Here is a 17,019-nt window from a genome sequence, read left to right on the forward strand (position 1 = left end):
AAGAGTCACATCCCAGATGAGGGCTGGGCAACCGTCCGATGACCAACAACCCAGTGAAGATACACTCCATGCTAGGAAAAGCAGCATCTCAAAAACTGAACAACAGGCCCAAAATCTCTGCATCTGACATCGTCCGTCAGTCATCATATCACTCTCTTTTGCTACATGACTGTGTCAGTCCCTAAGCAAAAATACAGGGTTCAATCTTCCTATTCCCATAGCTCCTACCAAAACTTCTTATAAAAAGTCTGCTTACTCAAAAGGAAAGGCCGTACCAGATACAGGGGAAAATACTTAAAAATTCACAATCGATCCAACACTTTATAGTCATTTGTGGTATGTTTTCAACCATTTAAGAGGTTTAGCTAACCAACCTAGCATTTGTTTTATTTGGGGCTTGTTATTTTTTTTGCTTCTAATGATTTGTCTGAAGAAAAATAAGTGGCACCAAATGTCAAAAGCATGAGAAAAATGTAGCTCTGATGCGGAAAATGGAGTCTGAGTAACATTTCTACTTATCATATAGCAATAATTACCAGCCTTTCTATGGGGCAAAATGTCTTCCCTTCCCAGCGGGCCCCCAAAGCCCCAGCCAGCTCAGTTCAACAGGCTGTTTACCCATGGGCAAGGAGGGTGACGATGTTCCCTGGACAGATGACTGCGTGGATGATCTAGCGCACGGCTCCGACTATGAGCTTCCTTCCATGTCTGTTCTTTTATTAAAACTGTAGAATAGGTGGCTCCTGCTGCTTAACAGTAGTGTTTGATTAGGTAGTCTCCACCGACCGTAATTTATTTAGCTTTTAAAATATGCCAGTTATCCAGATTTCTGCATTTACCGTAATTTCTCAGTTACATCTGCATGGATTTATTATGTTCCAGAAAACCTTCCACTGATTCTCTACTGGTTTTGTACCACAGTAATAATAAAAATCCACCATTGTTCTGAAAACATGCACTAAGTTGCAGAGAATTTTTTTTCATTGATTTATACAGTGATGTTATTGACAGAAATATTTCAAACTTCCAAATTTTGAAAACCTGCCGTAATGCTCTCCTCCGCAATCCAATCCAAAACCTATGTCTTACTCATTTTTAAACAGGGGTCCTCTTAAATTTAAACAAACAAAAAACGCACATTCTACTGTGGGTTCATAAAACTTTGATCAATGCAGAGATTGTTTTTCACACTACTGCCCAACACTAAACACAGTTTACTCTCAACCCCCTTGTCTGCAGCCATAAAGATGCATACTTCTAACACTCTGGATTTGCCACTGAAATTTTCTAGTTGCAGGAAATCTCCAGCTCTCAAAAATCGGTTTCTTGCTGCAACGGAGATGGGAACAGCAGCAAGGGCAGCTCATCTGCAGCTTCACCTTGTCCTCCAACGATGATAAACTCAACGCAGAGTGGGTCGAGCTAACAGTAGTATGACCTGATGCCAAGGAAAAATGTGCACTGAGAATATGCACAAGTGTCTATCAGCTCAATTAGTCAGTTGAAGTAATTATGCCCTCAAGTGTTAGGAAACTGAAACATCATTTTGCCTATAAAATACACAGGGAATCTTAATGTTACGGTCAGTACGACAACAGCACACACAGGACTCATGCTGCATTTTATCTAGTCCTTGAATGCAGCTCTCGCTCCTCCTGATGCAAGATGTTCGTTAGGCATTATATGGCCAAATGTGAAAGCCAAGCCAGAAAACCAAACGCATTCAAAGCCACAGCCACATTAAGAAGTTGACAGCGCGTACTATCAAATGAAATTGTGGGCCTCTTATGCAAATCTCAAAAATAATAACTTTTGCAGCATGCTAGTCAATAAAGAATAGCCACCACCCCAAAAAATTAAGAGGGGCTTGGTGAGCAATAACAGGTAACGGTTTCTTCATCTGTTTATCAGCCAAGCTCCAGAGATTAATCTCCTCCAATTACACAGTTCTCGTTCATCGTGCCATACTTCAGTGACCACATCTCTGTGTCAATTTTTTTTTAATTCTTTTATCTCCCCTGATCTTCTGCTTTAAAAAGCTATCCTAAGTCTCTGCTTATATCATTCTGCTGAATTTCCATTACCTTGAAAAAATATCTGCTGCTATTCATTTTTTCCAGTGTATTTTGTGGTTTGTTGTTGGGTTTTTTTAAATCAACTAATAAAATCCTATCTGAAAGCTTCTCAGTGCAGCCTAAGCAAACACTGGCGTGTGAGTACAATGAGGTATAGTACAATATGCAAGTCAGAGGCTGAAATGAGAATACAATTTCCCATGAGAGAGCTCTATGTTCAAGCCATTTAACTTTAAAACTAGTTCAATATTTGAACAAGACACTATTTTATTCCCATTCATAGTTTAAACACAGATCACTTCGAAATCAATCATAAATTCAAGCCTCTTTACTTTAGAAACTGTTTCAATATTTAAAGGCTTTCTCTTTTTCCTCTTTAGTGCAACAGCAGCTCCAAGGCTGCAGAAGCAGAACTGACTTTGAGATCCTTAAGAGCAATGCTATTTTTCCTGCCAATACATACAAAAGGCAATTCTAGGAAAAAGAAAAAACCCACAAAGGCGAGGCTGTGCTTTGCTTCAGAGTTTAGGAGCAAAGTTTGGACAAAGGACACACAGCCTAGTCTTCAGCCCAAACTACAGTAAATTAATTTGGTGTGGTGCTTTTCGGGGTGCAAGACCGTAACTCCCCGTTATTCCACTGCTTTTACCTTCACCTGGGTGCAAAGGAAAACCAGATAACCAGTAGGATTTGTGTAGACAAAAAAACAACCCTCCTTTAGGAATACTATTACAAACAAGGGAAGAGGTCTGCAATTCAGAAGAAGAATAATGTAGACCCGCTTGCTGACCACACATGATTCAGTCCCCTTCCCCACCCAGCAAAGCAGTGCTTGCCCCCGTGCCTCAAAAGCCCCCTTGCCCCAGCCAGCGTTACAGAAATACACAGCTCTAGCTCTGCAACACAGAAAAAATAATTTTTCTTGGTGAAATCGCAATATTTCACACCTGTATTTCATCTTCATATGATGATCTTAAAGTTCTTGGGGTTTTTTTTACATTTGTTTGTTTTTCAACTTTTTTCAGATGGGCAGCTTAGCACAGCGAGTCGGAGATGGAGAGGTGAACTCAGGTGAACTCCTGAAGCGCAACAGTGCCAGCTCTATGGCACATGCCACTCTAATTTCAAAGCCAATTTCTTTTGAAAAGTTATTGACAAGGGCAAAGCATACAGCTTAATGCAAATGTTACACTACAAAAATATTCACATCAAGTAGAAAAGACAAACTGACTGTTATAAAGCAAACAACCTTATTAACCTCAAGGCTGCCCTATTCTGGTTTCTGGTCGACTACAGTCTTCACAATCAAGTTAAAAGACTGCTTAAAATGGATTAAGTATCTGTATTATCAAGAGGTCACAGGATAACGGCAAGAATTAGGCTCTGTCTTTGTGACAACAATGCACTTAACTATCTGTGGCTTTACACGAATCCAAGAAATATTATTTGGTTGTATATATATAACGTTTAGCATGCAACACGATAACCCCATGTGCATGGGTAGTCACGATGCTGTTCTCCCAGTGAAAGCACTGGGCATCTGACTGCCGCCTTCCCAGGAAAGGGCAGCTGTCATTCATACCCATCTTCCCTTAACCGAACAATGAGGGGTCCCGATTTTCAGGAGGCCACTAGCACTAGGCAATAAATGAGCTTTATTCTTCCCCCCACCTTTTTATGTACCTCCAAATAAAAGAAACCTGTTGTAATCAACACAGTATTAACATGCTGTCTTCTAATATTTCACATATAACATGTCACTGAAAACTCAGTATTGAGCAGGAAGGTATTTGATGAATCAAGTAGATGAAGCCAAGATGTAGTTATTAGATGCATTACATCTTTAGCACATCATCTGTAAAAATGTCCAGGGTAAACTAACGCTCCAGGGGAAACCTGACCTTTAAGAGGCTCCCTAATACTACATCTAAATTAATGTCAGTGACAGGCACTTCAATCTAAAATACCAGGGTTCTTTCGTTCTATCTACACTATCTATTCATCCATTTATTTGTGTGTAAATGTGTGTGTGCATAAATGGATTTGTGTCACTCTGGCACTGGAGGAGTGGGCAGGGACAAAAGGAACTCCTAGATTTTTGGATTCCTGTTCCTTACTGCTCCTATGCATATTACTAATTTTGGAAGATTCATTCAGATTCTTTGCAGCATAAAAAATATTAGGAAATTCATTTTTTATAGTAACTAAACCTAGTTCTCCAAAGTGTTATCCTTATACTGCAAAATAAACATGTTTGAACTAGAGCAAGATGGAATCCTTACAGCAATCAATATAACAAGCAATGCTCAATTTATTTTGAAGAGCTGGGCTGGGCTCTGACATGACTGGTGGCCAAGATAAGAATCATAATTGAGACCAGTTTTGCCATTTCAAAACAAAATATTGCAAACAAATTTAGTAGAAGATGCATCTCTGCCTTGGGGAAAAAGAAACAAACAAACTATACACTGCAATATTCTGATAATGGAATAATTCCATGGCAGTTGGTCAAATCAATGCTAAGTATGCTAGCCAAACTTTCACTAACTTCTATTTTTCATTCCATTTCAGAGGTTTTACGATCAAGGGGGTAAATCTTTATGATCAAGGGGTGAGGCAACTGCACAGCAGCCACTCTGCTACCCTTCTTCCAGGCTTCTTAGGGTGCTCTTCCTCCTTTGCCAACATCTCAGAGAGGACTGAGCCCACCAAGACTGGCACTCTGCCCCTCTACTTGTCACAGACAACTATGTAATTGTGTTTCCAAGAGATACGTCTTCATGCAACAGAAGCCAAAGTCTGGTCCTTGATGCAAAGGATTTACGTCCTGCTCTGAAATGAGGACAATCACATTAGCCAAATCCTAGTGAACTAAAATTGCTAAGTCCTTTCACATTTTGTTGATCAAGAACCTTTTTATTGGAACGTTTTTCTTTTCAAACCTCAGGTGGGTAATAAACTATCCTCTAATTGGTCTTTATGAAATGAAGAGCTACCTTGCATTTTAGCTATTTTATGTGTGGTTATATTTTCTTACAAAGACACAATTGATCAGGAATTACCATAATTCCACACAGAGAAGCAGTCCTAGAAGCACTGAGTGCATAAAACATTAAAGTCAGTAATGCAGATATGACAAGTCTCAACCCTCCTTTCAGCTAAACAATCTGCCTCTCTCATACCAACATCACCGTTCAGCCCATGGGCTACATAAACATTGTCAAACCTGGTTTCAATATAAAGAGAGCGCATTAATGTTCCCACTAATATACATTTCCCAGTAACCACCTTATTAGATTGCTTAGTTCAAACTCCACGACATATTCCATAACGTATCAGACAGTTCAGATTCATGACCTCAGAAGATACAGATAGTGTAAGTATTAAAAAAAACTTTTTTGTGTGTGTACTCAAGAGCCCTGCTTGCAGAAAAACTCTCATGAGGCTCTCAGGAAAATATGCCTGGGTGAGAAACACAGTCCTCCTCTGTTTCGGTGACTTTTTTTTAGCTGATGGTCTTTCACTTCTTCACATAGCCTAAGTAAATGGGTAGAAAAATAAAGAGATGCTGTTTAGAGGGAATAATCCAAGCAGTGCATCTGCGACCAGTGGACCCAGCGACGACTTTCTCAACTTCTCCCAAAAAAGCCAGTGAGATTCTACTAAGTTTACTGTAATGATGTACAAATTCCCTGCCTTTGTCCGCTACCGGCCCTCTGTTATAAAGCAGGACACTATTCCAGGCACGTGAACTTTACTTTTTGCCCAGTACTTGGTAAGAGCGCAGCTACATCAGCCCTAGTGTAAATGGATGTGCGAAGCCCCCACGCTGCGAGGTTACCCCAGGCGAGCCCCCTTCACAAGCCTGAGGTCCCACAAAGCACAGTGCGCACACGGCACGAGCGGTGTGCTAAGACATCACTGTCCTCTCCCCTGTCAGCCTGGGTTTACTATGGGTTGGGGACCAGTATACTAGGAGCTCACACTTCCAACTTTCCCATTCAGCAGCTGGAAAGGCAAATACTCTCAGTCAGAAAGTTCATTAACCTGGAGATTTTCCATGGCCAGGCTTCTTCAGTATTGCAGTAAGATGCAATTTTGCATTTGGGTTATGTTATTTTGAAGTACTTAATATAGCTGGAAGCCAACAAATACCAGCTAACCTTACCACTGAGCCTGATGGCGTGTTGTGTAAAACATATCCACTTTGAAATAACAAGACTAAAATTGTTTATGCTTAACACGGTAAAATTAAACAGTCAGACACAATCACTTCTATGTTACTGAGTAACGCTTAATACCTTAAAGAAGTGAGAAACAGGAAACAGATTTAAGAATTTAGAGAGCAGCAGCGAATTACCATAGAGCCATCTGATTTCTCAGAAGGAAAATAATGAGAGTTGAAAGTGAAATTGAATCAATCCCAAAAATATGTAACGTATGCCCCCCACTAATCAGACTACGGGGAGTACTCAACATAAATAGAGGAAGGTCCAATCAACCTTTAAAAGAAACAATACCCACTCTGAAGTCCTCTTAATCTTCCAGATTCACTAAATTTGACCCAGAATACCTAAGCCTGGACTGGCACTGATCTCATAAGGCAGATCCTCAGAAGGTGTTAATCAGAGCAACTCCACAACTTCAAAAGTCTGCCGAGTCTCCAGCTCCAGATGTCTGTGTGCAGTCATGAATTCCTGATTTCAGTATACTTTAACACAGCTAGAAAAGCAGTAGAGGCTAAAGTTGTTGCCATTGTTGTTAAGTAAAAAATTAATTAAAATGTTAATTAAAATTAATAGCTGAAAATATTCTATATATTCTGATTAGCAGTTGAGATTCATCCCATGTGTTCAGGTTCAAAGTAATTTTGCTCTGGGCTTCAAAGCTCACTTTTAACTTCAGCCAGCTTCCACTGTCAAGTTTCCAGGATAAAGTTCAATAAGGTTTACCGTTAAAGAGTTAAGCCATTAATGTATACTGCACACTTTTTCACGTACAGTGTGCCTACTGAAATGCAAGTCTTTAAAAGCAATGTTCTGAATATTGTCTTATGTCAGTCCAAAGAAGGTCTGGCCCAAATATCCCAGCCAGAGCTATTTCAAGCATTTAACAATCCAATTAGTTATACTACGTTAGACCTTCCAACTACATGAATGTAAACTGTTTACACTCAGGCAGCAAGGGTTGTATTGATAGGGTTGTACATCATGAATAATTTTGTCAAAATATAGTGTTTCAAATGTAATTGCCAGAAGAGACGTAACGTGTAGGCTTGCAGCCTGAAGTGCAATTGTCTGGCACATACAATAGTGCAGGCTACACATTAACATTTACAATTCCAATTGAAAGTGATGCAAGAAAATAATATGGGGACTGAGTGTTATGCCCTCATACACAGGAATCTCCAAAACCTAAAATAATCCAGAATAAATTAACATGGTATAAATTGACTTGCATCATTTAGCAAATGCATAGATTTCTGAAGATGCTACCGTTAGTTAATCTGTATAATTAATTTTGGAAGATAAGCTCTTTTCCTTTCCTCCTCAGATCAGAAAACTGAGCACATCCTGCAAGGCATTCTAAATACATCTGAGAAATATGTACTCTAACAGATGTCCAGAAATAGGATTCCAAGTTCCATACCATGGCTTGACTATTTATGGAGAGTTTGGGGAAAAGAACACCAGCCTGAAAAACAGAGGTTAGAAAGTGTATTTCCTACGAATTTCTCCATCTCAACAGAAGCAACATTTCAGGTGATCTCTGCCTGCATCTATGAAAAATGAGTTCAGCCTTGCCACCACCAACTGATCTTTCTGAAATTTGGGTGCAATTCACTGTGCATCATACCAAGGATTGCAGCAGCATCCTGTGATAAAGATACAGAAAGAATCACACACGCAGACCCCAACAGCAGGCCAGCATACCTTGCATCTAGCTGGGGAATCATACCAAGTCCATGCATAGTCACCTCTGAAACTGGTTCTTCTACTAACCTTGTGCATAGTAAACTGGGAGGGCCTCACGTGAGGTTTGTGAGCCCTGATGAAAAGATGAAGCAGAGTGTTGGATATACTACTTTTGACACGGTCAGGAAATAAGAGTTATTAAGGAAAAAGAGGATACTGTATCTTGACACCTACCTGGGTGGGATACAGCTGGGAGGTCTTGTCCAAAACCTGTTGTCCCACCTAGCAAGAATCTGATTCTCCAGAAAGAGAAAGAAACTGAAAAGCGTAAATGTAAGCAAGTATGAGGAATTGAACCCTGCAATTTAAAGGGATCGACTAATAACTGACCAATGCTATCGCCTTATTTCCTGTTATGTTATTGGAGATCACTCCCTTGAAAACTTAGTGTAACGACCCAGCAATTCATCAGCTCAATACAACGGCCAACTTTTAAAAGACACCTACTGTCATCATCTTTTCTCCTGTATTTGGCTATTTAAAACCAGCACTGGGGGGTTCCCTCCCGTGCTTAGTACGTGCATACCCTTCTAAGTAGCATCACACAATCTCCTTCTGCCACACCACCTGGAAACCTGGAGGACCCACAGGCAGGCATAATCTGGATTACCTAATCCTTACTGCAACTGATTCCATTTGGGTGGCTGACAGAGAGCTCGCTTTCAATTTACACCATGATTTTGCCTCACGCAATTTCTTTCTTGCCAAAATGCCACTTCTGAGGTGCCACCAGCGATGCATGTTGAGTAATGGAGACTGCCATGCTTGGGGCAGGCAGAGAACTGAACGCGTCTCTGTACCGTGCAGACGTGCCTATCTGCACAGACCACACACTGGGAGAGGTAAAGCTGGCTGTAAGCTGCTGAGCCATTTTCCCGTGAATCATTTTTATTTCTGCAGCTTGACTCCTAAGTTTCCTTTCCCTCTTCTTTCAAATTGATGCTGTAATATGGTCACACTGCAGAAATCTGTATCTCAGTAGGTACAATATTCTGCAGAATCATATAGCTCCCTCTGATATTTAGGAGACTGCTCCTGATTCATCAAGGCTTCCTGGATGACTTACAATGGCTTGGTCAGGTCACAGGGTGCAGGCTGCAATTTCCTTTGCCTTTTTATTGGTATTAATCAGGAGTTTGGGGACTGCGTACCTGTGGGTCTCCTCGCCGGCTCCAGGCATCACTGCATTAACAGCGGCACCTGGTGGGATGGGTCAGGCCTGGAAAGCACCGCCGCCCAGGGATGCGTTTCAGGCAGCGCCTAGGCATTCATACGGAAACAAAAATCAGCATTGTTTTGTTCCTGCAGGGTTTTGTAACACCTGTTGATGTGAAAAGTTCAAAATTAATACCACCAAACCCTACCCTGGTATTCACTCAAGAGATGCAAAACACTGGACAGGGAACAGACTGAACCGCAAGCCACATCTTAGAAACAGCCTGCAACCAGAGGGATCCAGGAGATGCACACCAAAAGGAAAAAAAAAATAATCTGGTAAATAACTCATCTCCAAGGCCTCTCAGCTTTTGATTCATTAGCTATCATTAAAAATTTATAAAGTATATTAGAAGCAAAGCTCAGTTCAGCCAGCCACATGTATTCTAGCAACAGAGCGACACACTGAGCCCTTTTCTTTTGATTACTGCCTTCAATCTCATCATTTTTATTTTATGGGACGCAAAGCATCAAATTCGGCTTCAAAAATACAATGTTCAAAATATAGTGGCCAATAAATGTTTCATCTTTTTCACAAACTAGACCTTAAAGAGCTTCAGTTATTTATTTTTATAGCAGCAGCATACATAAGTGTATGACACAGTAAAGGATACTGATCTCTGAAGACCTCAGATTATCTTAAACTCCAGAAAATCAATATCGAATCCTGTGTTTATGGTAGTTTTCATTATTTATTTTAGAGCTGAAGAAAGCGGACAGTGGAGGCTGCCAGTTTTGTAGAAAAAGAACCTAGCAAAGTTGAGGTCAGGTTTATAGGTCAAACACCACACTACAAAAGAAACCATTTACCCCCAACAGCCAAAATCACTGCGGTTCATCATAAGCAAAACATTTTTATTAAAACTCTGCACACTGTTACTATGCCTCATCTAATTACTTTAGTCCTTATGCCACGGGCAATGCTGAGTGTGTGCGAGGAGTTTAAAGGTTCCCACACAGGTACAGGTGCCTTCATGGGGCACTACCAGCAATCTACAGATTGAAGCTGGAGCAGAGGGCATTGCTGCATCGCCAGACGCTCATGCATGCATTTCAGTATACATGCAAATGAATACCGGCCGTGTTAGACTGTGCTGACTGCTTTCAAGACTACCAGCTCTTGATTAATTTTTAAAAAGTGCAAGTTCATGACACACATGAGAAAAGAGGGAAGAGGAAGGAAAGAGGAATAATACAAGAAGTTAGAGAGCTTTATTCCTTGAAAACACTTGGATGGAGGCAACATCAACAAGATCAAAGTAAGGATTTTTCTTTCAAAAAACCCCAACACTTTGAATTATGGTTGCTGAGCTAATGGAAGAAGCAAACTACTCAGTTAGGTCTACGTTAAGTATAACTTTAAAGCTCATATAAACTCAACTGGGTTGATTAAGAACAAGAAGAAATAAAGTCTTAAGCAGTGCACGAATTAAACTACAGAAATACTGGCTTAAAAGGCGAAAAAAGGCCATTAAAGTGAAAGCGGCTCTTACTACCGCAGCCTGTGCTCGACACACATTTTAGGACCACTCTCTTACTGCTGTAATGATACTGGTACCATTATCACATACCTGAAATAAAACATTTAAAAGATAATTCTGACTGTAAGCATCTCTCTTTCCCCCTTAATTCTTCATACCAATATTAAAATGTTATAGAAAAACAGTGTTGCTACTATATAAAATGACTGTATACTCTTTCTATGAAACACTGTGATCTATTGTGACAAGCGTAGGGTACAGATATGAAGAATTGTTAGAATGATTACAGGCACCAGAATGGTCCTGCAGGGTAGGGACTGGAAATACTGATGGGAATCCTTTTAGCTTACAGATGAGATGGCTAATAGAAGGCAGGTTTGAGAGACAAGACAAGATACATTAGACATTCCTATTTACAACATAATTAATTTTTGGAATACACTGCTACCACACCGCGCTGACATCAAAAGCGCAGCAGGATTCAGATAAGGTTTAGGTAGATAAAATGAAAATGAAGTGTTACATCAGAGCAGATTTAGGAAACTCAAGGGATTTAAGTCCTTTTGCTATACAGTACAGACCAAAGTCTAAGTGACAGGATTAAAAGAAAATACCATAATGTGAAAGATGTTTCAAAGCTTATTGTAGGGTTTTCTACAATTTTGTCTGAAATGCCCAGCTCCAGCCTGTCTCGATAGAAAGGACAGTGACTTAGATGGACCACTGGTTCGATCTGGTATGGCAACTCCGATATTCTTATGTTCCTATCAGGTAATTGGCAGTAACTAGAGTGACAATGGATGGGTACTCATCCTAGAAAAAGAAAAAAATATTCTATCATTCTAGTTCTCAGTGCACTGAACTGGATTATGTTAGGTTAAGCGTTGCCACACTGAATAATCTCAGGCTGTATCACATCTCCAAAGACACAACTCAGTACATGTAGGACAGTGCACTCAAAGTTGCCACAGATCTGAACTGAGAGTGAGTTAAAAAAAAAAATAAAAATATAAAAGATAAAATTGAAGTCTAGTGAAACCTACAGCACTTACAACAGTAGCAAAACCTATGTTAGAATATTTTAAAGTACTGTCCAATTCCAGAAATAGAAATTGCTCAAAGATATAAAACACCCGTCTCTCCTCTTTCTGCCTCTCCTCACCCTATCTAACTTCATGCAATCACAAACAGTGTTTAATGTCAAAGAAATTCAAGGACATCTGTCACCAAAACAGTTGTGAGGGTAGGAGAAAGCCAAAGACCCCTTAGCTTCTTGGGAAAGTTAATCATAATCAGCAAATGTTAAATTTTTTTACATTGAATTAAAGCATATAAATATTATTTTTTTTTTAGTATAAGACATGAGAAGAAGCTACCACAAGTCAGGAGTGGGAGTCTCGAGATTTCTCTGCTCCTTGGAAGCTAGAGTTGGTTTCTCTAACTTGGTTCTTCCCGCAGAAGAGGGACTACAATCTGCCTCAGCTTTTCCCAGCCACCATAATTTTTCATTGAATGTAAAACAGGTAGGAAAAGAGAACACCCATGCGCCTACAACCCACATCACAGTCTTCAAATGTTCATCCCTCTACATGAATGATTCTGTTTGCTATTCTTACTCCTCCTTGTTATTTATAGCTACTAATTACAATTTGGAATAATTTTGTAAAGGTTGCTTTGCAAAACAGTCATCCTTTAAGAGCTTACAATTTAATTTTAAGTATGACAACAACTATGGGGAAAAATAAAAATGGAAGGAAGAAGAGGCAGGGAGGCAGAACATTGGGTGAAAGGCAAAAATCACAGCAACAATATTCCACAGCGTCTCAAAATTGACGGAGATGAGTGTATTTCTGTAGCTAACTAAAGGTGGTGGTTTGGTTTTTTTAAACAAACTGATTTAATTGATTCTATATACAACACCAAAGGAGTGATACATAAATGAAAACAAGACAGTGAGTCAGCAGAGAGCTATCATTTTAATTACCATGGATATAGTGACCTTGCACAAAAACAATACACTGAACTCAAAAGCCTGATAAAAGAATGCTTACTTATCAGCTTCTGCTCCCCATCGGTATCTTATGAAACACACCCCAAAAAGCCATGACTTTCAGCTACGAGTCCCTCACCACCAACCACTGCAGAGCTGCTGTGAGGGGATGACCAGAGTCACTACAGACCAAGCCTGGGGCTTAGCCTGCTCATCCCCTGGGGTCGGTGGGTCAGCCAGCCTGCTGTCCTAGCCAGGTCCCTTTACTGCTCTATCCCACTCACTGCCCAAAGATTCCCCAAAACTTGCTCTGGGCATGTATTTTAACTGGCTCTGGCATTTGCTTGTAAGCTTAGGGCACGGGTTTGTCAACCTGGTGAGCTAAGGCAGTGCAGCCGCGTTACGCCACACACTCTCCAAATCCTACTCAGTATTTCTGAAACCTAGTTACCTTTTAAAGAGTTAAAAATTAACTAGCCAGCCATGGCTGACAAAATTAAAATTATTACTACCATTCCCTTAGTCTCTGGACCCAAATTCTCCCATGACTTACAGTATTCCATCCAAAAAAAACCACCCAAAAACCCCACACCACACACCAAAACGCCCCAAACCCCATCCTCTGCTCACCCATGTTACACGTTTAGATGAACCCTCTCATGCCCAATTACCAAAAATCCTTGGATATCCTTAGTGACTTTGAATGCACATATTTCCAAAGAGAAGCTGAGCAGGGCGCAAGCAGAGGACGCTTGTGTGTTGAAGAGACCCTTGTCCTGACAAGCAAACCACCCCGCAGGCTGCAGACAGTGCGGGGCAAACAGCGCAGACACCCCAACCACTGTCCCCCAGGTTTCTGAAGGCAGAGAAGACAGCCCTGAGAACAGGCTGTCCCCAGCACCACAGGTAAGGGGACAGGAATGGCAGCAAGGAGTGCTGCGAGAGCCACAGCCTGCCTTCCACCTCCCTGCTTCCAGGCACGCCGCCGTCTTCTAGCTGGGTAACCCCTATCTTCCCAAAGGTACTAACACAACATCTAATTATGGGTAGACAGCTACTCATATGTCCATGAGTTTGCAAAACTGAGACCTGCATCTGTATTTTAGTGTTTGCTTTTCAAATTACAAAATTAAAACAGGAATTCGAGAACGTCATGAAATAAAATGCCATGCTTTTTGCCAGCCCATGCAGCCCCACAGCTAACAAGTCTCAGCAATGAGATTTCTGGATTTTCATGTTTATACAGAGATTCTCAAAAAAAATCTGGAGATTTACTGTTTGACAGCTCCACGTGCTTCGAGAATCCCTGTATCACACACAATAGGGATTATTTTTATTTAAAAATAATAGTTCCTATTATGATACAATTTTGAACAATTTATTTATTGCAAAATTAACGATGTTTATATGGCTCTTTCGTTACCTTCTAAGGCAAAAGGGTCAAGACCAGTTCGTACATCAAGTGCCAAGAATTACTTTCAAGGTGTAATTTAGCAGTCACCACTCTCAAGCAGCCACGGCTGTTCCCATTTTCTGCTACGGCAGCACTGCCATTTTGACCAGCCCCACACTGCCTTTGCTCTGCAATGCTGCAAGTAGTTTGCAAACAAACAACAAAATGTTGCTGGCACCATCTGCTCCTTGGAAGCCTGCCAGTCAGCCTGCAAACCACAGAGAGGAGCTTGTGTTGGGATTTACTCTGCATCCATCCTTTCTGGAGGTTCAGTTTTTGCTGCTGTCCTCAGTAGCCCTGCCAGCAGCTGTACATAGAGCTTTGATCCTTTTATGGGGAAAAAAATCTGCAATCTATTAACAATTTCCATCATACTCATTTAGATGACCTCGTCTCCTCAGTTACAGCGCATCTACGTCACTGGGTCTGCAATGAGCCGAAATCATAGAAGAACATTTTGTTCTCAGTAGTTAGAGCTAACCTGAACCTCATAAAAACAAATAACAGGTATAACAGGAATATTTTGCCAGTCACTGAAATACAGCCACTTTTGAGAAGAGCAGGGCAGGCCTTAAGCACACAGCATCATTCATCAGCTTTTCAGAGATGAAGCGGGGGCTATGGCATGCAACTCGCATAGTCCACAGTAAACAGACAGGAAGCTCACAAGGATGATGTCTCCAACTTTGTTACACACACCAGAGATAAAAACCTTCCTTACGAAAATGTTAAAGGATCTTTTTGACCACATGTTCAGACATCTCAATATTGGAAGGAGAGGAAGAAAAAAATGAAAGAAAAAGAGAAAAAAGGGGGAGAGCATGTAGGGCTACAGAGAATGAAAATCTTCCATAAATTCTACACTGAGATTGCTAACATTTATCCGAAATGCACCTTATTGATTTATCGTAATCAATAACAACTGTTTTATGATATCATTAATATACATTTCACCTCTTTTTTACTTACTTGTAATTAATGCACACAAAGCATCATTTTTTGTCCCACTATTTTTCATACCATAGCTTGTTTGGGTTTTGTTTGTTTTTTTTTTTTTTTTTTTCTTACAATTGGTATCGCATCGTTAATGCTTCTGCAAGTCTCTATTTGCTGTAGCTCTTGGCTGCCTGTGCACAATGGCAGCAGGCACTGGCTTCAGTGCTGTGACATATCTATTTAATTAACCCAGCTGTTGTATCTACAGTGTGAAGTACATAGTGATGGTGCCATACTGGAAAGCGGGACCCATAAAACACAAAAAAATCACAGTGCCACTTTGAAAATGGAACACAAATAAAAGTCTGCTGAAAAAAAATACAGATAAACACATTCCTGTCTGCTTTGACAGGTCTCTACCATTCAGTTGGATACCATACAATATCGTAGAAGTCTTAAAACTGCTGTTTCATATTTCCAATCCACCTCCTTGATCTTGAATAAAATCAGCAATTCATCTGCATGTGAACAAAAATAAGCCATCTACTTCAAATAAAAAAAATAAACAGCAATCATCTGGTGGCAGTGTGCTTTTACCTATGTTTCTACAGCGTCCATTCTTAGAAGTGATTCTGCGTATCTTGGCATAAGATACAAAGCAGGAATTTCCCCCAGTGCAAGCTGATACTGCCTTTTCCTTGAAAGTTCATAACACCAAAATCAAACAAATTAGTCTGTTTATCAAGCTGTCTTTTTGCAGCACTCTGAAGGGAAGGAGAAAAAAAACAGAGGATTCACTCAAGTTGAAGATTACACACCCATTGCACATGAACACTACATTAAATATAATTTAGAATATACCTCCTGCCCATCATGAGTCAGGCCACAAAAGGAGTCAGTTGTACCAATAAAGGACACAAAAACAGGCCAGCATTTAGTTTCTTAGAGATGTGCTGTCTACACAGGCTCACTCTTTAGTAAATACAGGTGAATTAATTGCTTTGGAAGAACGGCATTCACTGGAACTACAGCCATACTCGAGGAGCCCTCCTGACCACAGCAGTGGGGGCAAATGGGAGATGACAGTTTTGACAGCCTCTCTGCTCCTCCACCAACCTGGAGAACCTCTGCTCATATGCCAGATGGAAATTAACTAAGTTATGTCAAGTAAGCAATTGCTCGCTTTTCTTGGGTGGTTTTCAGACTCCTCCTACATGTTCCAAAGGGGGTTCTCAGTGGCTCCTGGACCAAGGACATTTGAGTTACTGGTGTCAAGGTGCTCAATGGATGCCGTCAAGGGTTTTCTTCACACCATCGGTGATGAATGCAGAGGCAGCCCTGTTTAAGAATGTGCCTACCTTACGGGCACAATGGTGCCATGGAACGAAGCCTGGAGATCTTGTTTCAAAAGCGCATCTAGCCATTACACTATGGTAAGGCTACTACAAAAAAACTTCCACAAATGCTCTAGAATATAAGCAATTGAAACAGCTACTGGTACAGTAATACAGTCTGAATACAATCTATTGAAGTTTTAAAAAACACGTTTTATTTGTTGATGAAAAGATCTGAACCTTACAGTTGCTGTTCTCACAGCAGCGACCAGGAAAAAGAGAAGGGGAAGCTGTCTGACATCACCCAGCCTCTCATACTCTTGCTTACCACAGCTACAAGAGTTCCCAGGATTTAAGTACATCCCTAGTATCTACTGTCATTAAAAACTATGTAATACAAATATATATTTAGTCTGTATTTATATACACTCCCCCAGACATCTATAGCTGGACAGACAGATAGATAGAAGGTAACTTGCCTGCAAATTGAAGAGTGGAACCAAAATGGCAAAATTCTGCCTACCACACAATCTTATTTCTCCTGTTACAGTCAAGATCCA

The 17,019-nt window shown here is 40.5% G+C and overlaps 1 protein-coding gene across 4 annotated transcripts in view; it reads right to left on the bottom strand.

Annotated features, from left to right (window-relative positions):
• Positions 1-17,019, bottom strand: part of RARB (retinoic acid receptor beta) — a 334,498-nt gene that overhangs the window by 267,433 nt on the left and 50,046 nt on the right. Inside the window, exon 1 of one of the 4 annotated variants that reach the window (XM_055706736.1) lies at positions 9,202-9,222. The exons of the other annotated variants lie outside the window; for them this stretch is intronic. The gene's annotated coding sequence lies outside the window, so the exon portion shown is untranslated. Of the gene's footprint in view, positions 1-9,201; positions 9,223-17,019 lie in introns of those variants that run through there. 4 annotated transcript variants of the gene reach the window in all.

This window comes from Falco cherrug, chromosome 4 (genome assembly GCF_023634085.1).
Source record: "Falco cherrug isolate bFalChe1 chromosome 4, bFalChe1.pri, whole genome shotgun sequence".
Lineage (NCBI taxonomy): Eukaryota > Metazoa > Chordata > Aves > Falconiformes > Falconidae > Falco > Falco cherrug.